Consider the following 24,305-nt stretch of genomic DNA (forward strand, 5'->3'; position numbering starts at 1 on the left):
CTGTTTTTCCCATTTACAGCAAATTCAAAACCTTGGAAAGCGTTCTCCATCTGCTTTGTTGCTGTCTCTGGTCTCATTATAGGTTGATTCCTCTTTCCTGTGCAGCCAGTATGTTGGACAGTGTCATCACTTCCCTTCCATGTCTGACTCCTTTTTGCTTAGCGTCCCCATTCCCAGAATCACATCCATCACAGTGTGGCCCACCTTTCACTTTAAGAAGTCTGGCTGTCATTGCATGGCTGGAAACTTGAAACACGGACCCTTGAGACTCAAACATGGGAAGGGGGGGATGAGGGAGAAGTACTGAAATTGTTCAGTGTAAATAATCAGATCATCTTTTATTAAGAGAAACATAACTTTTTGGAGACTTTATCCTTTCTGGTGCTAAAGATTAACATTATTCAATTAAATCCCTCAATTTGCATCTTAAATTTGCATCTTAAAAATAATAGACAATATAAAGTTGCTCCCTTTTCCACCTCTATCTCTTCCACTCATTTGAATTTTACAATCTTACTTACAGAAGAAACAATTCCAAAATGTAATTAACATGTCTCCGTGCAGTTTTGTCCTGGGCAGGAGTCACTGATCCCTTTATGTCATCCTTTGTGAGGAGAATCCTTGCCTAGGCCCATATGTTGATTAAAATTAAGCATTACACAAAACCATTATCATTTCAAAGGATTGTCCTTTTAAGATTGCCTCTCTCTGCCTTCTTTTTTGAATTAGCATTAGCATAAATAATATGATAGCGCATTCCCTGCTGCATATGGCCATAGTGCTGCTACAGCAGCCAACACAAGTTGGCAAAATGTCGTAAGTACTGGTTTGAATTACCAAGCCGAATGGAAGATTAGAGAATTATGACAATTCTAATCATCTGTTTAAACATTTAAGTTTCTGCTTTGGGTTAGCAGGGTACTGCTAATGGACTGTCCCAGGCTACCACTTAATTACAATTACTGAGGTTACAGGGTTAGGCAATAAACTCTCATTTGGTCTTTCAGTGGGTCAAATTCTTCATTAACATCCTCTGGTCAAAGCCCAGCCCACTGTTGTGCTTAAAAGCCAATTAGGTTGTCCCTGGTCTCACTATGTTTGTCTTTGGTCTTGGGGCTACAACAGCAAGTTTGGAAGGAACTGGATCTTCAATCACTTGCTTCTTCTCTTCTTCCTTCAGAGCTACTTCAAGATACCTTCTGGCATGGGTTCCACTCATTAGATTCTTCACTGAGGTTTGTCTCTGAGCATCCTCTGACAAAACTGCCTCCAAGGCTGCTCCTAACAATGTTTTTTCTCTTTCCTATAAAATGTATTTCGATTTATCGCTGAAAATCCAAACTGTGAAACTTTGAATTTTAGAATGGCTTGGGTTGGAAGGGACCATAAAGAGCACCCAGTTCCAACCCCCTGCTATGACCAGATTTGCCAACCACCAGATCAGGCAGCCCAGGATCCCATCCAACCCAGCCTTGGACACATCCAGTGATGGGGCACCCACAACTCTGGGCAGCAGTGCAGCGCCTCACTGCCCTCTTAGTAAAGAATCTTTTCCTAAGCATGAGTTCTTTCTCTCTTTTCATAGCTATTTTTTGTAGCTAATACTGTAAAAGGCTACACAAGTACTACTCTGCTTGTTCATTTGTAAGCCCCAAAAATTCTTCTCATTGAAGTCCCAGCCTCCTCCCTTCCTTTGGCACAAGAAAAGCCAATTCTTCTGGGAATTTCATCCAGTAAGGCTGAGGTTTTAGTTTTACTCCTGCCTCATGGCAAGCCATTAGCCATTTGTTCACAGAAGTATGCCCTGAGCGGGTGGTGGTGGCAGTGGGGGTGCCTCCAGGTCCCCCAGTATCACCCCAGGCAGCCCCTGCCGGAGTGCCACCAGTGGGCCAGGCTGCTCTTGGGTCCCCGATCCCCTGCACATGCTTTAGCTTTAGAGCTTCTCATGAAAGATGACCCAGAAGTGCGGTTTCGGTTCTTTTTCTGCTCCTACTGGCTGTCTTCCCAGAACTTTGTGGTGCTGTGACTTTAATTTGCCCCTCAGTCTCTTTAACAGCACCATCAGTGTTCTAAAATCTGGGTTCTTTCACCTGGTGTGCATGGAGCCAATATAGAATCATAGAATTGCTCAGGTTGGAAAAGACCTTAAAGATCATCAAGTCCAACCACAACCCAACCATACTACCCTAACTCTAACAGCCCTCTGCCAAATCATGTCCCTGAGCACCACATCCAAACAGTTTTTAAACACATCCAGGGATGGTGACTCAACCACCTCCCTGGGGAGCCTATTTCAGTGCTATCCCCACAGGGGCAAGACGGTTGCACACCCTCTCTCCACAGGGCAGAATCTCTTCTGCAGACCAAAGAATGCAAAATCACCTTACCTCTACACATCCTGATCGCAATTGCTGACATGAATGTGAACTGCTTCCTCGCTTCCATTTAACATGGTAGTGCTTCCACCACCAGTTCTACTTCCTGCAGTTAATGTTGAAGGTTAATGGCACCTGCAGTTAGCCCACCCCATCTGGCTCCTCTTCACACCAAGGTAAGCTCGGAACATATCTCCTTCCAGCATCAGGCTGACCTGTTCTTTCTGCCATCACCCGTGCTTTTTAATATTCTGGATTTACACCATTTGCTGGTTGTCAACTGGTGTGAGTTAAAGGCTCATTTGCCACTGCTGATGTAGTGGGGAAGGCTTGAGGTGAAAAGGACAGCCAGCTGCTGTGGAGCTGGACTCTAATGTCTTTGAACAGCTCAGAACCAAAGACAAATGAATACATAAAAAAGAGAAGTATTCTTCCTACTCTTTGCAGCTGGACTCTTACCCTGGCTCCAGCCTAGGCTTTCAGAAATAACCGAAAGACACAAATGCAACTTGATGCACTCTTAGCCTAAGGAAAACTCATTTGGAAATTAAGTATTGCTCTTAATTCTGATCTGTTGGCTTACAGAAGGAAGGCATATATTAAAAATAATGAAGGCGTGCTGGCATTTCGGTGCCATTCAATTACAGCATGCATCTCTCTGGAGGATGGAGGTTATTAGGCTGCAGGTGTGGCTACAGCAGGCATTCCTCTGGAGATGGCTTTTTCTTTCACGGCTGAAAAACCATTGTAAGCCTTGTTGCCTTTGTCTTCCATTTTTGAGTTCTTGCTTTATAGGAGGGAGGAGAGCAGGGAAGAAGGAGGGGAGAAGGGTCAGAAGACAAGAAATAAGGAGCAAAGAGATGTCTGCCCTTGCACGATGGTGTAGAAGGAAGCACTGGCAGCATCTGAGGAGGTGCCCCATTCTCCTGGGAGTGCTGTGTCCCCCTGGAGCAGCCCCAGTGCCTGGGTTGGAGACCTCCCATGGCATTTCAGGGATGGTCCTTATCCCAGATCAAATTAGAGCTGCACATCAGAAATACAGAAGTTCACTCTTACTAGGGCCTGTGTTTAGCTGCAGTTTGTCCCTTTCAAGTCACCTGAAAGCATCCCAATTTAAATGTAAATGCAGATGCCCCACTCCTTTGCAGGGATTTTTCCTGCAGAAAGCAGGGATTGAGAGGCAGCTCCTGCAGACAGACCTGAGAGGTTGGAACATTTTCTTCTTCAGGTAAAAAGTGATACTTGGGCACAGTTACGAGCTGTGTGGTGTCAGTAAAACCAAACCCAGAACCAACAGAGGAGTGTTTTATGTCTGTCTGGTAAAACTACTTCCCCAGCTCCAACAACTGGCAGTTGTCACAGCTGTTCACGAGCCTCTGGAAATGGCCCTCCATGGATCTGAGAGCCATAGGTTTAGAACCACTGAACCAAATATATTTCAAATAATGCCTCAGGTACTAATGATGCTTTTATTTGTTTCTCCCTCTTCCATCTATGATCAAATCCAGTCTGCTCTGTTTTACCTGGAAGGGCAGAAATAGGCTCCAGCAGTGCACTGATGGATGGGAGGCTGTGAGAAAGCACAATTGCTGCAAGGAAGGTACCCTTCACATGAGGCATTTCAGGAAAAAAACCACAAAAACTGCTTCTCATAAAACTGTATAAACCCCATGGCTTATTGCCTGATCGAGGAGAGGGTAGTAAAATAGTAGAGTTGGAAATTTTTTAATTAAACTCAAGCCTGTTGACGTAAAATTTGTTTGTGAATTCTAGTAAAGATTAATGTGCAATTGCAAACCAAACAATTTATTATCACAGAGTTTATTGTCATGTAATTTGTAGGACTGAGGGAAAGAGAGATTATTACATTCCAGCAAATTTATTGTTCTGTAGCTTGGGGAATTTCTTTCGGTTCTTTTGGTGGTTGAGCATTGACTTTTGTTTCATGAAGAGTAAATAAATAGAGTTCTAAAGGTGCATTTGGTGCCTCCCCAGAGGAGGAGCGGGGGACTCACACAGGCCCAGTTGGTCAAGGCAGATCTCCTGGGTTGCCTCAAAGTAATCTATTGCTATAGATGAAGCAGATGAGTAGAATAGAAGCGGTATAATCTTTCAAATAGCCTTTTTGTATTGGTGGAGAGATTCACGTAAAATTCTATAAGACTGTGTGCTGTTGTACTGGTGTAGGGTTCTCAAAGCCCATGGAAGAGGGTCAGCTGCAGAGCTCCTCAGAGGGAACACTGATAAGTGCAAGAAAAGTGCAGGATCCCTACTTCTGCCTTCATATTCTCTAATGAATTAGCTACAACCACCTCATTAAAGAGACTCTTCTTGATCAAACTTTTCTGTCAGTTTTTCTTAATGACCAAGTTGAATTTAACCTGTCTCAACTTGAGAACAATTAGTCTTCACCTTAGTGACAGGACTTGATTTAAACTGTTCCTTTTCATTCGCTGCATTATTACAGTAAGTATTACACGATAAAAAAAAGGGCCATCCCGAAACCTTGCTACATTAAAATAGACATCTTAATCTCACTAAAATTAAATGACCCAAACATTCTCAGGGTATGAAGCTCCCAGCTCATCTCCAAGCTGCTCACACGTTTCCTGCAATGTTTATTCCCCCCCAGAATGCCCTCAATTCAGGAGTCCCATGGTAGTGGATGGGGTGTCCTGATTGGAGCTCAACTTTGACAGCCCTTGCACTTCACTGAATCTTTTCACTTTGTTATCATATTTTTTTGTTTTTGTTGGTCTACTTGGAGAGCAACAAAAAAAGGGGAAATTTGCAATTAGTCGGAGAGTTTTCCACTCAAAAAGCAATGGCCACCTTTGCCAAGCAGAAGTCTTAGGCTGAGCGCTGCTATTAAAACCTACAGTTTTGGATGTTCAGAATGTTTATTCTGCGAAACTTTGCCTTTGCTGGGACATGATGCAGTATTGGAAAGAGGAATGCATGAAGCGCAATCTTTTGTTGTATTATGGTTTATTGTTTCTTTCTCTCTTTGTCATGAAGCAGAGTCAATGTTGGTAGCCTTAGAGGACGCATGCAGAATAAACAGCTTGACGGTTCTCAAACACCCCAACATTGCTTTGGTGTTTAATCACTCAGAGGAGATGTTTATTGCCACACACACTCCCCCGCTGTGAGCACGATCCTTTTAATTATAAGACATAGCACTGTGCAATATAAACAGCATGGTATAGTGGGTGAAATTTGGCATCTGTGTCTCAGGCAGGAGGAATGCCACAGTGGGATCCTGGTCCCTTTGCTCTGCTTGTCTTGGTTTGACATAATACGGCTCTCACCTATTTCCTCTGGCTCCAGCATCTTGTACATGTGGGGCCTTCTGCTGGAAGCTGAGCTCAGCTCCCCAGTTCGGGGCCAACGCCTGAAAGCAATTTCTCAAGGGCCAGATATTACTGCCTTACTCAGTGAAGAGAAGGGAATGTTTGCCAAGCAAGCAACAGTACGTCTGACAAAACCAGACTCACTGCTACGGCTAACTCTTCCTTCAGACCTTCCTTTTCTTTGACTTGCTGAATACCACAATCACGTTTAACTGTTGCCTTTTATGCTGAAAAAAAGAGAAAAATCAGGAAGCTAAAGAGCAAGCCTGACTTAAAAGGATGTTACAGTACATTATAGAGTCTCTGTACCGCAGGAAAGCATCCTACTGTGCCTTTCCCTCTCTGCACAGATGCCCAGCATGGATACTGCAGGGACACAGTGGGTGGCTCAGGGAGCTGGGGCAGCTCCTGCCCCTCTGCTGCACTCTGTCTGCATTTCACCCAGCCCCAGGAATGTGGGGTAACCCCCAGCACTTCCACACCTGCTCCCAGGGTGACTGCACATCTGTACACATCAGCTGTACGTCTTGTACCTACAGCCCAGCAGGCTGGTGTAACCGGGGCTGTCTCATCCTTTCACAGTCAGACCTGGAGCACAGGTGACATTTTCTACGCAGTTGCAGGGATCTGAACAAACAAGACATAACTGCAGCCCAGAGAGGCTTCTCCAAGTATCTATGTTGTAAAGCTAACACGATCAGCTCCTGTCATTCTGTCCCTGTGCTGATCCCAGGGCAGCACAGCAAGGCTCAGCATTGCGTCCTCCATCCCGCTGTGCTCTGGGTGCAAAGAAGCAGGATGCCATGTGTTTGGGCTGTGAGGGGCAAAGCTGCAACTGACACAAAGTCCTTTAGGTGCTGATGCTCCCAGGAAGGGCAGCAGTGACAGTCCCAGAGTTGTGGTGGCCAACAGCTGATGTTCCCCATTCTATGTAACAGTGAGAGACAACAGCTTCCCTAGGAACCAGAGCAGCAATCTGCTGCCATTTTCCTCCGACCTTTTCTGGTTTCCTTCTTCTGTCCCTCTTCCCTCCTCTGCAGAGAGGATGATGGGGTGATAGGTGTTTATCCATTGCCCCATCTCCTTTGCTAGGAGACCTTTCTCCCATTTTTTCCAAAGCAGCCGTCAGCCTGACCCAGAACTGATTCTCCTTGTGTTCACCCTGCAGCCCTTTGATCCAGGGTGCTTTCCTCAAAACAACAGCTCTCACTGCAGCCTTCTCTCTCCAGCTCTATCTCATGAAGGCAGGGCAGCAATAGGACCTCCAGATTTCTTTTGAAGTATTTCAGCATCCCTGGATTCCTCCCTCCCTCCTTTCAATTGTCATAATACAGGAGAGATTTTTACATAGTGTTATGGATCCTGAAGCTGAAATGAGACGTTGGTAGGGGGTAAGAAACAATAAATCCATGGGAGCAGAATAACTTCATTGTGCATCCGAAAACCTCCTGGATGCCGCATAGGAAAACAGTGATGCTTCAAATTGCTATTGTCCTTTAGTGACTTAGTGACTAGAGTCAGACGTACTTCTGTCACTTCATGACAGCTCTTCTGGATGGCACCCAGCATGCATTACCCAGCAACGTAACTCTGTCTGATGTGCCTCTGCTTTATGTAGGGGTAGCAGAACAGCTACAGACAGCTCTTTGTATTTAGCAGCAGGTTTGTAAGGATGAAGAAAAATGTCTGCATGCTGGTATTGTTCCCATGGCACTTGAGCACTTAAATGTCTTTTTCTGTTTGACATCCTTTGTATTTTAATAATGCACAGAGGCATCAACAGAGATTGGAACTCTATTATGTGAGGCACTAAATGAGCACAGAGAAAGGCAGCACCTGCCCCAAGTTAGCTGGCTGTCTAAAATAGATGAAACAGGCACTGGAAGCCCTATTATCTCCAATTATAGGTAGGGCCATGGGATGAATTCAGTTTCCTGGGGTCGTACAGTGAATCTATAATGGTGTCAGTCATTGAACCCCTATCTCTGGAGTCCCCATCATGTACCAGGCAGGTACTGAGAGACAAAAGTGTGTTCAGATATTACTTTATGTGTGGTGACACACTGGAACAGGTTGCCCAAGGAGGCTGTGGATGCCCCATCCCTGGAGGCATTCCAGGCCAGGCTGGATGTGGCTCTGGGCACCCTGGTCTGGTGGTTGGCGACCCTGCACATAGCAGTGGGTTGAAACTGGATGAGCATTGTGGTCCTTTTCAACCCGGGCCATCTTATGATTCTATGATTTATGGGGATGTTGTCATTTTATTTCGATGGGAACAGACCATCAAAAGGCAAATATTTTTTTTTATTATTTTTAAATAGTCAGAAAATTGTAACTTAAAACTAAATCAGGAAGGGGCTCAATTGTCCTTTCACAAGTTTCACGCCTCTGGTGCTTCCTGACTTGGCTAGAACTCCTTCAGTTTTCAGGTATACAAAGGGAAAGAAGTACCCTACCCCAACAGCCCATCCTCGAGGCCTGTGCATTTAGGGATAGGATCTCACTGCATAGTTCACTGATGGACTGCAGGATGCCCAACAACAGTATCCCCATCTTTAAAGGAAATCCTCCAGTCCATAAATATGTTTGCATTTAGTTGTAGCAGACAGAAGAAAATTAGCTTAAAATGCTATATCTAATAATCCACTGTGTCTTCAAGAAAGGGAGAGAGACTCTTGAGACAACCATCTCTTCCACCTGCTCTTTCTGAGTCAAGAGCTGCAACTCTGTCATTTTATTCTTTGCAGCAGATGAGTAACTGTATGTGTCAGGTTTATAGGAAAAAACTGCTCACCTTCAGTGATACTTAAGGAGAGCATCGGTACCATCTGTGCTGATCCCATTACGGCTGGCTTACAGACAGCTGGGGTGTCTCAGCATCCACTCTCCTCATTAATCCCCCATTCCACTACGATAAACTTCTGCAGAGATGGCAACACATTGCAGATGGAATTAATCCACCATGGCAGGAACTAATTAAGAGAACAAATCTGAAGCTGTGCCTTATGGCTCTAATTCCCTTTTTATACCTGCAGGGCAAGGGCTGTTAAAAATGAAAAGAAGTTAAGCAGGAGCCAGTGCTGGCATTAACCATGTCTGCAATCTTAAATACTATTGCTTGTGCTCGTTTCAGCAAAGCCTCAGATCAGACTTGGAAAAAAATTAAAGAAAAAAATAAACACACAAATCTGAAGAGAACAGAGGGGACAACAAACAAACAGTTTTCACCAGGAATGATAATACATTCACCTGACCACTTTCCCAGGCCAGCTGGTATAGTTAGTCTCAGCATGGCAGGGCTCTGTGTGATGGTGTGTACTCCTAGGAAATGGTACTTAGATACCAAAGGACTTTGCAGAAGTGAGAGGGAAGGGAAAAAGCAAGTGAGACTGTATTATTTATATTGAGAAGTAGCTTTCTACAAGGTGTTGATGCAACAGGGTATGAATAACAATCTATGTTGTGTTTTCTGATGGAAATCTCTCCTTCTGCAGGTGTTGGAATGCCCAATTTTCAACCATATCAAAAAAACCATTCCTGAAGTCTTTCATTCCTCTGGTGAGAGCCCTGTTTAAAGCCAAGGAGGAGGGATGTTGAAGACAAAAACCTCTGCACGTGATTTTGTGAGAGGGGGAAGCTGTTGTGTGAATGGCTGATGCAAAGGAAATGAATGAGAGGAGCACTGGGAAGTTTCAGAGCTGCTGGTGAGTCTGCTTCTCTGAGCTGTGCAGCATTTGTACACAAAACCTTCAAGTAGGTTTTCTGGATCAGAACTTTGCAAAATGCCTTACTTCAAACTTAAATAGCTCTGTTTGTTGTGCACTGGAGTGTGTGCCTGACTTTCAGTGTACGTTTAAGACCTTGCTCTGCTTGCCAAAACACTTTGGGATAAATACTCAAAAGATAGAAGCCTTGTGATTAGTATTATATGATCTCTCTTAAGGACTCTCGCTGTCAGAGAGGAATCCCCAGTCCTAACTTCAGACTTCAGGCTCTGTAGGCGGTGGTTTCCCTGATATCACAGAAACAAGGGAGGAACTGAGCAAGCCAGTTGTAGAAAATGTTGGGTAATGGATGTATTCCTCTGGGAACTGAAGTATCTCCTTCTGCAGGAACACTTCTAGCCTTGTATCTTTCCCTGGAATGAATTCTTTATGCCCTCATTATGAAAGCAGAGTGGGGGGTAAAATAGGTCAGAGTTGTCTTTCATACACGGCTAGTGATAGCGCTGAACTTCCACCCCATCACAGTTCAGCAGTCTGAACGTTCCCAGTGCTCTACGGGATACTCTTAATTGCTTTGCAGCATCACCAGAGAGCTGTCTGCAGGGCCAACGTTTAGGAGATAGAGATGTTGCTAGTGCAGGAGTTGGCTGCAGCCCAATAGCATTTTTTCAAAGAATGAAGCTTTGGCTTGAACAGACGCCAACAGTCAAAGCTTGGTCACCTGTGTCCTTTGGCTCTGGGCAGTGGTTCCCACTAGGAAGGACTGATCCTGAATGGGGCACCAGGCAGTGGCAGAAATTAGGCCTGCAGTTAGAAAGGGAGTCAGGGTTTGGGAGCAGAACCAATAGTCTTGGCAGGGATATTTGTCACTTGCTGTGTGTCTGTAGTTGCAATCAATTGGAATGATGCATTCCCAAAGCCAATTGATGGCTGGTTCTGGACAATTGAGGTTGATTTTATGTATGAATCCTTCAAGTCTAATGAGTTATAGAGAAACAGATTATATAGGCCTTTATTTTCAAAACTACGTGAATATCTTAAATTTTGATGCTAATTTAATAACATCCAGTTGTTTGCATATGAAGAGAGAGAGTCCGGATAATTTTTTAAAGATTCTTTTCTGAGCACCGATGCTATAAAAACATCAGAGTTCCTTCAAACACTTCAGACAAGGCTCCCGGTTTGGAGTTGTCTCAAAGAGAGCAATTAAGCTTGAACTGCTAGATTGAATTTTTAGAAGCATTGCTACAGGAAAGAAGGGGGGAAAAAATAAATAACGTGGAGTTTTTGGCCTGTGCTCTTAGGTTGTAGCTCAAGGAGGACTGAGAGGTTTATTGATTTGGGTTTTCAGTTTCAAATTGCAAAAGAAGATTGAAGACTTAATTTTACTTGTGGCAGGCGAGCACCAAACTCCCACTTTTGTAGCTCTGTGCTCTCGGGCAGTCTGCTGGGCCAGGCATCGCTTCATCCGCCTCCTTTGGACTCGCTAGAAGAAACTGTAGAACAATATCTTTAAAAAATAGCATTGGAAAAGCCCTAGGATATTTAAGGATGTACTGAAACCTTACTAAGATGAAGGAGCGTGTTGACCGTGCTGCAGAATTAGGTTCTTTTTCTTGACTGGTGAAGTTCCTTCTCTCCCTCAGACATGCTGTATTTTTGCTTGTTTTTTTGTTTTGAAACTGTGAGCTCCAGAAACATAAGCAGGTGTGACAGAGGGGCGAAGGGAGCACACAGGGGATCAAAAGCATGCCAGTGTTTCATGCAAACACAGGATAGTTTGAGTTGGAAGGGACCAGTAAAGGCCATCTCATTGAACCCCCCCTGGAATGCACAGGGACACCCATAGCTCCATCAGGTGCTCAGAGCATCATCCAGCCTGACCTTGTTTGTTTCCAAGGATGGGGCACCACCGCATCTCTGGGCAACCTGTGCTAGTGCCTCACCACCCTTATTGTAAAAAAAACAAAACTTCTTCCTTAAATCCAATCCAAATCTCCCCTCTTAGTTTGAAACCATTTCCCCTTGTCCTATCACAGCAGACCCTGCTAAGGAGTCTGTCCCCCTCTTTTCTTTATTCCCCTTCAGATACTGACAGGCTGCTAACAGATCTCTTCTCCAGGCTGAACTGCCCCAGCTCTCTCATCCTGTCCTTGTAGGGGGAAGGTGTTCCATCCTTTGAATCATTTCTGTGATGCAGTTATGCCATCACAGAACATCACAGGGTTGGTCAGGCAGGGCCTGTCCTTGGTGAAGCCGTGCAGGTTACCTTGTATAACCTCCCTCTCCTCCACGTGCTATAGCACAGCTTCCAGGAGGATCCACCCCATCATCTTCCCCAGCACAGAGGTGAGGCTGACAGGTCAGCAGTTCTCTGGGTCATCGTTTCTATCCTTCTTAAAAATGGGTGCAACAATACCTTTTTTCCAGAACCCAGGGATTTCACCTGCCTGCCACGACTTTTCAAATATCATCAAGAGTGGCTTGGGGCTCCTGGGGACAGGCTTCATCCCAGGCAACAGAACACCTGTCTGTGTTGAGAGCGAGCTTTAAGCAACAGCAGAGGCTTTGAACAGACAATTAGGAGTTAAGCTATCCATCAAAAACCTGTAAAAGCAGCTTGGGGAGTTGAGTTCATTTTAGAATTGAGGGTGGAGAGGTTCTGGCTTGATTCTTTCTTTTGATGTGTCAAGAATAAGGTTTAAGAAGAATTTAAATACTTTCTTAAAATAATGTCTTCAGTTGTGTGGGTAGAAGTAACAAATCTTTCAGCTCATAAAACCGATGCTTCGTATAATTTCCTGATGTTCACTTACCTTGGCTGTTAATGGAAACTCGCAATCCAACATAAACTCTAATCATCCCACTGAAAGCAGCGGGAGTGATTTGTCCCTGGTGACGCCATGGGCCATTAATGCACTGCACACAGAGGATGTGCTCTCCCCTTCTGTTCACACACTTTATAGCTACTGGGAGCAGTTTGGAGCTAACTCTTCAGGCATGTGCAGCAGGGCTGGAGCAGCTCAGCGAGATGAGCCTGCCTCGGAGGCTGTGCCTTCCCCTGGAGTGCTCCATGTATGTCCCAGATCCTCCTGAAATGTGCTGGTGGCGTTCAGTGCCAGGATAGCCCCTCAATTGCTGCACTCACCAATGCTGAGGACAGCTGGGCATACAGTTTCTTTCTAAGTTCCGTTGTTCCAATCCAGAAGTCTTCCCAGGGATGCTTTTGGAGATTGGTAAGAGCCAGGTTAGGTTGCCCAGGTCAAGGCTGAGCCACGGCAGCTCACTGATCTGGAGGAACTTGTCAAGATTTCTAGTTCAGCTGCACCATTAGGTTGGCAATTGTATGTGTATGTATGCAGCTGTGTGTGTGAGTATACATGTGTGTGCTAAAATCCAGCGTGGGGCTTGAGCACAAGAGGCCAAAATTTAACCTGCTGCCATGGCTGCTAGTTGTACTATGGAGGCGCAAACCACATACTCTCACTGTAAGCTTCTTCCAGGAGTGAAATGTTGCTCTTTTACTTTCTTGGAGGCAATAAATTAAAGGGAAGATCAGAGTTCCTGAGCACCTAATTTGCAGGAGAGGCCTGAACTGCTTGTTTCTGAGCTTTTAATTGTATTTTGCAGACTATTAGTCTGTACAGATGGAATTTACCCAATTGGAAGCATCATGGCAGTCTTGCTCCCTAGCAGAGTGGTGCAAGAGGGCTGATGGCCAGTGAGACATTATTCCATTATTAAACCTCATCGCAGAGACTGGAAAGAAGCACACTTGCAGCTTTTATAGCTCATAAGGCCATATACTTTTTCTAAGATGAAGGAAAATTAATATGGCTTCTTTATTGGATGGAAAAGGCTTTTCAATTTAACCTTGAGCTATTTCCCTTTCCAAAGAAATTGCATAAAAGCAACAATGAAAAATTTTAATCTCCTTATGGGATAATAGGAGAGAGATCATCCGGAGTTTATAAAGCATCTTAGTTAATGGATTCATTTTAATAATGACAGGTTTATCCACCCACCTTGGCATCTCTAGATTTTTTTTAATTCTTTTTTTTTTTTTTTTTTTGAGTTCATGCATCCAGATTACTTGTCTTAAGGCACAGAAAGGAAGCATCATACTAAGAATAATGAAAGCACTTTCCTGTTTCTTTTTTGGCACTCAAGATGGGAACTGTCAGTGCTGTCCATGACTCTCAGGTCCATCATTTGGGCACTGCCTCTGTCCATCTTTTCTCCAGACTTCAGTGTCTAACCTACAGCTGATTCATACTCCAACCCAAAGTGTGGCATCCTTCTGCTACACCTCTCACCCTCCATGGAATTTCACCAGCTGAACTCCCACAGCATTGTCTTCTCTGGCATTTTCAGGGGCTCCTTCCCACAGCCGCCATAGTGCTTAACCAGAGGTCGTTATCTGGCCCAGCTGTGTAAGTGCTCTCAGTGTGTTCTCCTGGCTCCTTTTGGATTTAGTTCAGCAGTTGGTTGGTTGGTTTTTAGGGCCTCCCTCACCTCATCAGGTAGCTTATGCCTCGTGGAATTTTTCTCCTCCCATTCCTGCGCAGAGGTTTCCCAAGGCTCATGGAGCTGGGTAATTGCTGCTTGCCTTCCCTGCTCACCAGGCACTGGAGATGCTTGCTATGAAGCTGACCATGGGGAGTGACTCCATGCTAATTTCTGACCATGTGGTTGGATCTAAGGTGAAAAGGAAAAAATCCTCTTTCTGTTTTGGGAAAACTCTGTGCCAAAGCTATCCTAAGGTTCAGGCTCAGTTTGGGGTCTCCTGTGCTCAAGAGCATCCGTGTAGGTTTGGGAGATTCTGGAAAGAGTGCCAGTGCCTCTGTTGGGACATTAGAAAACCTGAATGCTCCACAAGAGGATATGCCATGAGCAGAAGACTTCTTACACGTTATATCTATTGTAAATGCTCACTGAAGGTTCTCCCCAGTACATTTTAATGCATTTTACTTTTTTTTTCCCTTTCTTAGCAGTACCTTCAGTGGTAAAGCCAGAGCATTTCTGGCAGCTTCCTTCTCAGAGATTGCCTTCAGCTTTATGGGGGGGGGGGGAAAGTGTGGAGCATTGGGGCTGAGGAGTGCTGGGCACTGCTTCTGGTCTGCCTGACCTCACAGGTCTGGAGGAAGTAGGAGATGACTGAAAGAGCAGCTGGCACAACATTGAATTCCTGATCACGTTCCCAAACCCCACATCATGCAGATTTCTCAAGAGAAAACTCTTGCTTGGAGAAAACTGCAACCAGTTACTCCAGCAGAATGAAATCAGGATTGTGAAAGTAAATCCTGTGCCAAGAGCAGTGCTGTAAATAGTAGTACTGTCTATTAACAAGACTAGAAATTGAGGTCTCAGATTTGCTACCCTTACTCTGTGCTTCTTTTGCCTCCATTTCTTTGTTCTCTTTGCCTTTACAGATTCAAGGAATTTTACTTGGTAGTTTTGATTTTTCTCTCTTTCCAAAGCTGCTGTAAATGCAATGTGAGAAAAGTGACAACAATCTTGGCAGTACCAAAGCCTTGTTGAGTTTACTGTCCTGTTTATGAATGTTATCTTCACAGATCATGGTAAACTGATATCTTTCAAACTAGAACAGTAGAAGGGAAGAGAAAATCTTAACTCTGCTTTCTTCCTTCTGGGTGGTCAAAATTTTATCTGAAGTCTCCTCTTCTCTGTGACAAATTAGGACAATTTTAGAGTATCAGTTGGAGGGCTGTAAGTGGTTTTGTAACATTTCCAGATCCCCATGAATCTTCTGTAGGCAGTGTAAGAACAGCTTCTGTTCAATGCCAGCTGGGGATGTGGGATCTTAGAAGTGTCTTTGGGGACACCACAGTGCCCACTTACCCAAAGCAGGAGCTGCATTTTCAGCAGTCTCCATTGCACGGAGTGATTCCCTCAGGTCTGGCAAACAAATATCCCTTTGTGTATAGAAGTAGGCAACTTCTAACCCACATATGGAAATGCTGCAAGCCCTAGTTTGGGGACTGGTGCAGACTGAACCCAACATTATAACAAAAGCGTTCTCCCTTCCTCTTCCTTTCTCATCCAGTAAGTTTACAGTTACTCCAGATGAAAGGAAACTGTCAGTAAGAGAACTGATTAACTTCTCTACTGTGGGTATTCTGTGGCCTGATGATTAAACCTTTACTCTCAGTGCTGAACAAGGTGATGCCTTTGGGTCCGGGCTCTTCTCGTCCCTGGGCTCCATTCCCAGGAGCACCCACACCCACTGCTTTGGTGAAATACCCAACACAGGAGGGCAGAAGCTGCTCTTGAGCCATCAGTACTTTCCTTTTAGTTTACCTTACAAGTTGGCATGATGGTAAGCTATTTGGAGGGATGCATATCTCTGCCACCAAGGTGATCCTTTCTGCATGTAATTCTGGTAGTTTCAATTCATGCAGAGAAAGAGGGGAAGAAAAGCCTAATATATGTAAAGTAAATAGATTTCATTTTTTCTCTCAAATGAATTCATTAGTCAAAATTAGTCGCTGAATAATTTACACAGATGATTCTTAGCTTGCCAATTGTCTGCCAGCAGTTTGGTACCCGTGCACAAACTGCAGATGTTTTGATTAGGTAAATGAGGTGCCTCACTGCTGTGGTCTTCCTTTTAATGCAATTCCTCTGTTGCCAGCAAGGTGCTCCACGCTTAGACCAGCAGAGGATCCAAATTTCACCCAATCCACACCTGTTCTGATCAGAGACCTTATGGAACGCTCCCTGTGGTCAGTGTGATCTTCAGGCCTGTGTCCACCAGCCTTGGGCTGCAAGCGGCTTTTTGGCTGTCTGGGGTTTGGGAAGCCCTGCTATTTTTGCAGAGTGCTTCACCCTGTACAGCAAACACAAGCTTGCTTTTCTGAGTGGCCTTTCACAGGTTCTTTATCAGTAGCCCATACAGCCATGGTAGATCATGGGCTGAAAACCACTGGACTTAACCTGTAACAACTGCTTGGGATCTACTTTGCTCAGGGCTGCCCATATCATTGTGTGCACATGTAGTTTTTAGAATGCATTTCCAGTTCTTCAGTTTTTCCTTCCTGCAGACAAGCAGGTTGACATTTCCTTGCAGCCTTTGATTTCCACCGTGGCTTTTGGGTCACATGGAGAGGAATGGAGCTCTGAAGCCTCAGTCCCCATCCTAATAAAACCCTCATGAGATGCAGTCTCAGTTCACCACTGCCACGACCGAACACAGCATTCTTACTGACTGCAGTTATTAAGCCAAGGAAAAGGTGAAATCATTATTGTTAGTCTACAAACAAGGCTTAAATACCTATCATCAAATGTAAAAAGGAGTAAATATGGTGTAAATTATTCTAATAGGTTTGCACAAAAAAAGAGCAATTAAACTAATGTAGTTTGACTTCTTTTCAATTAATAATGTACCCAATCATTTCTACATTGTTTGGAAAGACTGTGTGCGGATAATATTGTCTTATGGCCTAATTTTTTTTCATGCAATTAGTTGCATACATTTGCTGACAGGTTAATTTATGAGCAATTGCTTTAAAAGCAGAACTATTTTGCATTTAATTACATCGGGTTGTAATCCATCTGTTGACAAATTTGTGTGTTTTGCTATTTATTTGCTAATGCGTTCCACTACTCCAACACGATCAGTCATACAAGTTGAATATTTTTTTGATTATATAAATACCATAGGGTAATTAAGGGCCAGATGTATGGCTGGTGGGAACGACGAGTTGCGGTAATTCTACCCCACCCAGAGTTGAATCTTTTATTACTTTTCTGTGGAGAGTGAAAAAATGGTGATTAAAGCTGTAATTCTGTGGCTGCCAGTCTGCTGCTCAGCAGCTGCAGCAGGGGAGGATGAGCAGTCGGTCAGTTGGGACTCCCCATGCTCTGTGTTGGACCTGCCTGCTGGTCCTGCAGGCTGCCTCTGAGTGCTGAGATCACGATCCTGCATGGATGCGCAGAAGAGTGGTGCTGTTTGGTTGTGGGAAAGACTTTTTCCTAACACACTTATAAGAGAATAGAAGCGTTGAGCTGAGAGGTTTCAAGGTTGATGCTTGTCTTGGAGTCCATAGAGGAGGAAGCAGGAGGGCTCAGAACAATGTGGACCGAGGAGGGGCCTGTAGGTAGAGAAGCTGGCTTATGTTAGCTCCTTTACGAGGTGGTTTCTCCAAGACCAGTATAGGTTGAGTAGCCTTGAGTATAAGCTGGTCTCACAAAGAGTACAGCACCAATGGAGAGATCTTGTGTGTCAGAGGCAAAGTCTTGCAAAAGTTGTCTGCATCTGGGCAGCACAGAGCACTTGAGAATGTGCCATGGGACAAGGCCTTTCTCACCGAAATAACAGCCCCAGCACACTGTCACATTCCCTCTATAGACCAAGCACTGCCACTCTTTCCCACATTGACTACTAATTTACACCTGAAGTAATCACTTCTGTTTGTACAGTGACTCTGGGTGGGCTGTACTATCCAGGGAAGTGATGGACGGTGAAATCTGGCTCATGATACAGCTTCTCAATTTAGTTTAAGCCCCATCAAAATAACTCTAGAGGCTACCATGCGAAAGTGACAATAAGAGTGACAGCTTGTATATCAAAAGCAGAAATTGAATAATGTGCTTTGAAACCCTTATTGGTGGCAGAGGCTCCATAGATGTGCATTAACACACACACACACACACTCTGGTTGTTCCTTTGCACAGTTACAAAAGAAGTAGAGGCTGTTGGTTCATTTTCAAAGCTGAAGGCCATGGTGGGGCTGGTTATGGTTGGTGTCTGTGCACTGTTTTTGTCTGCCCTTTGGTTCAGATACGTGTGCTTCCTCAGACCTTGGGTGGGATTGAATTGAGTCTCGCAATTAGCGCGTCATCAGGCAAACAGTTTCTGACTTTGGATTAAAGACAAAGGTCAAATTAAAATTCTCTTTGCATGCTTCATACGTTGGAGTTTTGACTTTGCTTCCTTTTGGTCTTGAAGGACTGAATTTCTATTTCTCCTGAGTATGAACAGCTGGCAACTGTACAGGTTCTGAGAGTTCAGACATCTATAAAAATATCAGCTCCCTTTGAAGTGCTCTAAAGCATAATTTTTAGTTAGATAATGTCCTCAGATGAAAATACCCGTCTGTGCAAAAAGATCTTCCTTCTTCACCTCCTTCTGCTTCAAATCTAGAAATTAAAGACAATAGGGACTGCAATTATCAGACATGCCAGGCAGTATTCCCTCTCGAGGGTTTCACATAGACGTTCCTGTTCTGCTCAGCACACATAGGAAAGTCTGACTTGTTAGCGCTCTTCTGTAGAGCTGTCGAATGGTCTCCATAAAGCAAAGCAAAAAGAGAGTTTAAAGGAAAGGGTGGACACTTTGGGAGAATCAGACAAATAAATTGCATGCCTTTGATAGTCTGAAGCACAGATGCCTGGAATTGTAACTGACTGAGTAATTTGCAGTGATTAATTTGAGGAAATTTTCCTGGTTTTCAGTTTTCTTTGTAAGTGTGTACATGTGAGACTGCTAGCAGGAAACTGCCATTTGAAGTATTCAGTGCGTAGGAAATTCTGTTAAGTTCTTTGGTGTGTTTGTTTGAGGAGTCATGGCTTGCATTGCAAGTCATATCCCTGCTGATAGCATTTGCCACTCTTGCCTTGGTGGCTGCTGATATAAGACAGAGAGGAAGGGGAGATGGTATCGTACAGTTCAGATAAGTAACAGGCTGAAATGCAGATCTGGGAACTGTACTGTTGCTGGTCTTGCAGCAGTGCCTTCTAGTTCCTGCCGTGTCAGGGTGAGATCTGTGTGGGTGTTCCAGGCAGCTGACGTCCTTGGCAGCATCCCTGCCACTGCCTCAGATTGTACTTTTCCTGCCATTATCATCTTAACTTCTCTTTAGGAGCAATTTTCTCATGGCAATTAATAATTGCTTTGGATAGTTTGTCCTCGTCAGCTGAGATAATTAGGGAGAAGAGGAAGACACAGACTATAAGAAAACGTCAACTCCACCTTGTGCTTCTGAGCAGGACAAAGTCACTTCTGAGCTGAAGCCATGGGAAGGAGCAGCGCCCTCCTTGATCCCCTGCACCCTCTGTGTTCATTAGGCACCAGGAGTTGAATTAATATGCCAGGAAGGGCAGGGGGAATGGAAAAGCAGTGCCAAGGGACCAGATGTGAGACTCAGCATGTCAGCCTGTGCCCGTGCTCCTGCTCGTCCAGCTGAGGGTGCTGTACATTTGGAGTATTTAACATGTCAGGGAACACTGTGGCATTCTGTTTCACATTCCATTTAAGAGCTGAAGATAAGCATTTTCTCCTGAGATCTCCGTGCCAGTTTCCCAGCTGTAGAGATCTACAGAGAGCTTATAAAAGTTGAAGAAAGGGAATACAGAAGCACAGTGAGGCTCATCTGCAACTTAATCACTGTTGGCCCTGATTTTAGGATCAGAATCCGAATAGCTGCAAACACGAGTGTGGGAAACAGCAGTGATTCTCTCCCATCTTTCATTATGATGTCCTAGTGCCCCCCAGAGTCTGACTCATACAATCACCGAGACCGAGATCCACGCTGCTGTGTGGGAGATAGGAGCCCATTGGCCAAAGGAGGGCAGGAATTCATAGGTGAAGAGTGAAGATGCACTGTGTGGGAGTGGGGAAATGACTGAACCCCAGGACTGCTGCACAAGGGCTGCAGAGCAGAGGGGTTGCTGCTTTGCTTCCCAAATGTGGGGTGACCTTACAGCGGCCCTGCAGTACCTGAAGGGGCCTACAGGAAAGCTGGGGAGGGACTTTTTATAAGGACAGGTAGCAACAGGACAAAGGAAAATGTTTTTAAACTGGAAGAGGGTAGATTTAGACTAGATAATAGGAGGAAATTCTTTACTGTGAGGGTAGAACAGTAAAGAACAGTGTCACTTTACTGTGAGACTGGAACAGGTTGCCCAAGGAAGCTGTGTATGCCTCCTTCCTGGGAGCACTGCAGGCCAGGCTGGATGGGGCTGTGAGCAACCTGGGCTAGAGGGAGGTGTCCCTGCCTATAGCAGGGGGTTGAAACCAGGTGATCTTAAAGCTCCCTTCCAACCCAAACCATTCTATGATTCTATTATGTTGTATGAGGAATAGGATCAGACTTACAATACTGTTTGCTGCCCAGCTTTATGTGATGCTGACAGTAAGCGGGTTTTCTTTGGCTACAAAACAGCACTGGCAAAGCACAGATCCTTTCCATGCTGGATGTAACCTACTGCAGGTTTTTCTAAGGTTTGCTTAGAGGCAGCCGTGTTAAAAGCACAACACGTGCAAGGGCTTGAATGGTGTGCAAGCATTGAGAGGCAGCACAGCCAGAGCTGGTGCGGTGCCAGGTAGGAGAAGCATACAGCAGGAAGGGAGAGATCTGCTGCTGCAAGTATGCGCTGCATTCACAGTGCAAGAGCAGTGAAAATAATCTGCAGCAAACGATCAGATCTTCCTGCACAGAGCAGTTGGAGCTGGAGCTGACTTCAGATACAGGGGGGTATGATGCAGTAATCATTTAAAAGCAGAAAACTGATTGTAAACCAATGCAACCTTGTTCTAATTTGAACCTGGTGGAATGTACACCACCCCGAGCATCTTCTGTGGCCCACAAGGAGGTGGGATGGTGTGCTGTGCTTATGGAACAGCAGCTGCCTCGCTGCTCTGCTCTCATCAATACCAGCTCTCAAGTTATTAGTTCCAAGATTGCTCTCACAGTGATTCTGCCTTTAAGATGTGGTTATTGGGCTTTTTATAAGTGAATGGAAAAAAAAACAAACAAACCCACAAAGGTTAGCTGTATTTCTTCTAAGTGAACTCCTTAGCAGAAGGAAACGTTCAATGATGCCCCATTCGGTGAATGTGATCAGGAAGATCAATGCATTTTCTGGGTTCTGTTCCCCTGCTGAGAATTTCTAACAGATTTTGAGGCAAGACCACATCTTCCCTTACAGCCACGGAGAAGTTAATTGGGTAAACACAACCACACAACCTCACCAATGTCTGGGATGTTACCCACAGCAGGGACAGAGGGTGTTGGCTGTGTCCCTGGGACAGCCAGCGTGGGGCTGTTGGCCACATGCCCTGCACAGTGCCAGGGTGAACTCTGCTGTATGATAAACAGATTTTATGATTCTTTTTTTCACTAGAATTCTATTCTTCTGGCATTTTTTGTTTCCTTTATCCCAAAGGAAGGTAAGATTTTGCTGATGATTTCTGCCTACTGACATAACTAATTACTTAATCAAGGGCCTCTGGCTTCTGTTTATAGATAACGGAGATATTAAGAGATTGCATTAATGCCCTTAGAAGCACAGCAAGACTTGAGAAATCCATAAAGATATATTTAGTGGTAAAAATTATTCCATAATAATTTGTCAATTACAGCTTGCTTTCAGATGTCTAATGCTTGAGTTGAAATCTGCTCCAGCTGGGGGAAGGATCCATTTTCTGTGCTTTGACACGTGTCTGGAAAGAAGATTTCTTTACTGAACAATTGTTCTCATGTTTGCTGGGTTCCTCAGGCTTGGGCTGCTTGCAGCATCAGGGCTAGCAGATTGCTGCTACGTGCTACCACCATGCTGTAGGCATAAGGGGATGTTTTATGGGTTAGTGAAGGATGCTGTGGGAGATGTTTATATCGCAGAATCATAGAATGGCCTGGGTTGAAAAAGACCACAATGCTCATCAGTTCCAAACCCCTGCTATGTGCAGGGTTGCCAACTACCAGACCAGGCTGCCCAGAGCCACATCCAGCCTGGCCTTGAATGCCTCCAGGGATGGGGCATCCACAGCCTCCTTGGGCAACCTGTTCAGTGCGTCACCACCCACTGGGGGAAAAACTTCCTCCGAATATCCCACCTAAACCTCCCCTGTCTCAGTTTAAAACTATTCCTCCTTGTCCACCCTTGTAAACAGCCGTTCCCTCTCCTGTTTATATGCTCCCTTCAAGATTTGTGTATATGTAAATCTCTGATGCTGGTTCAGAGAGTAATGGAGTAGCTATGGGCTAGAGGGATGCATGAAGGTCCTCCCATATTTGTGTGCTCTGAAAGCAGGGCTACATCATACTAAAGCTGTATAAACAGCATCCTGCCTGCCAATGGGAAGTAGCAAATGGACTCCTTGCGGCACATTGCACATATGAATGTGTTCTAAATAGTTCCTGCCACCAAGACAGCAAAACTTCCCACCTCTGATAGTATTTTAAACAGCAGCAGGCCTTTGACGAAGAGAGACGTCCCAGGTTCATTGCTCATTTCTGCAGCTGAGAACCAGATTCTTTGCTTGTGTGTAACTGTGCCCTGTGACAAAGGGTACCCCATGTCAGCAGCAGCCCAAGAGTGAAGGCACAGCTCCTCCTGCAGCAGCCGTGGGATAGGCCATGTCTCCTTGGGGCAGCAGTCTGCAAGTTAGCCCCACGAGGGCACAGTGGGGCTCTGCTTTTTCAGCCCCCGCCCCCAGAGAGCAGTTGGTGGAGTACACCATCAGGTCACCATCAGCAGCTGCTATAAATGAAGCCCTGTGCTGTGCACAGTGTGTGCACGCAGGGCAATATGTTGATTTGCTTTATTATCATCTCTGTCGCTTTATCATATCTTACCAGTTAGTGATTTGAAGCCATGGTTTTAGTGACGGAGTGCCTCGCTGTCTGCAGTGTCTCTTGTTTCAATGGGAAAGCTTACTCAAGGAGGACTAATGAAAATTATAGCTATTTATCCACCACAGCTATGAGAGGATACATTATGATTCCCAGAGTGCCAGGTTACTGTACTGTGACAAATAGAATAGTTCCTAAGTACCCTTGAGTGAGAACTGGTGTGTAAGAAGGAAACTAATATTGGAGATTTATTTTTCTCAGCCACTTAGTTGCCAGTAGAAGGAGTTATAAGGAAAATCCCTATTTCTCAAATATTGGTCTGATGGGAGGGGTTAAAAAGCTCATCAACTCCTAAACAGTTGGGTAAGCCAATAGATGAATGTAGTTCCACCAGCCTTGCAATTCAGCTCTGATGCACAAAGTAAGCCTTTTAAATTGCATTTAGCAAATTAAACAATAAAGAACAACAGGGTGACGTATTTTGGTTCATATAGCAAATTGACTGCCTTATCAAAATCTATATGCTTGGGCTTCAGATCAGGGTAGTTGAAATCAAGAAGAGCTTTCGCCTTATTTTCAAGTACCTGCCATATCAAAATACCTCAAAACCTTATGAAGATGTAGAGAGGAACCCCATTCTGTCTAGTCTCGTCTGGCCCCAGTTATCCTAATCCAGCCTGCTTTGCAGCCAGGCTTTGGCTCCTTATCCTCAAGGTACTTCCCATCTTTCCATCACATGAATGAACATCCAGAGGTGCAGTTGGGCAACTCAATTACATGAGGTGCGTGGTGACAGTTTTGGCTGCGTTTATCAATTATTTATCACAATGCATTACATGTTTCTGTGACTGCCACTGCCCACTGAGCACAGCCCCGAGCCCGGTGTGAGATGTGCCAGCATGCTTGCGTAGTTCATGCAGTTCTTTTCAGCCTGTACTTTGTTGCAAAGCTGAGCATCAAAAAATTAAGATGGAAGCATTCTGTGAACAATTTTGCTGATAATAATGCTCTGAACTTCTGTTTGTGCTTGACGTACTTCTTAGATCTCACCTCTGTTACAATTCCTACAAAATGCTTGAAGCCGAAGCAGCTGATGAGCTGTGACTGCCGCTCATCTTTTATTTTCTGGTCGGGTTGTTTCTTGCTGCCACCACTGCTTTCCCCTGTGTAAGTAGATGGAAAGCCTGCTGAGGCACAGATCTTTTTCTACCATATTAGGTGCTCACCTTGGGTGAGTCACACTAAAAGCAATAT

General features: G+C 44.7%; 1 long non-coding RNA gene across 2 annotated transcripts in view; it reads left to right on the top strand.

Annotated features, from left to right (window-relative positions):
• LOC101747340 overlaps positions 1–24,305 on the top strand; it is a 132,329-nt gene that overhangs the window by 54,708 nt on the left and 53,316 nt on the right. For both annotated transcript variants that reach the window (XR_005862346.2, XR_005862345.2), the window contains one exon: positions 9,223–9,432. This is a non-coding gene — a long non-coding RNA (uncharacterized LOC101747340). The remainder of the gene's footprint in view (positions 1–9,222; positions 9,433–24,305) is intronic.

The sequence above is a fragment of the Gallus gallus genome, chromosome 9 (genome assembly GCF_016699485.2).
Source record: "Gallus gallus isolate bGalGal1 chromosome 9, bGalGal1.mat.broiler.GRCg7b, whole genome shotgun sequence".
Classification (NCBI taxonomy): Eukaryota; Metazoa; Chordata; class Aves; order Galliformes; family Phasianidae; genus Gallus; species Gallus gallus.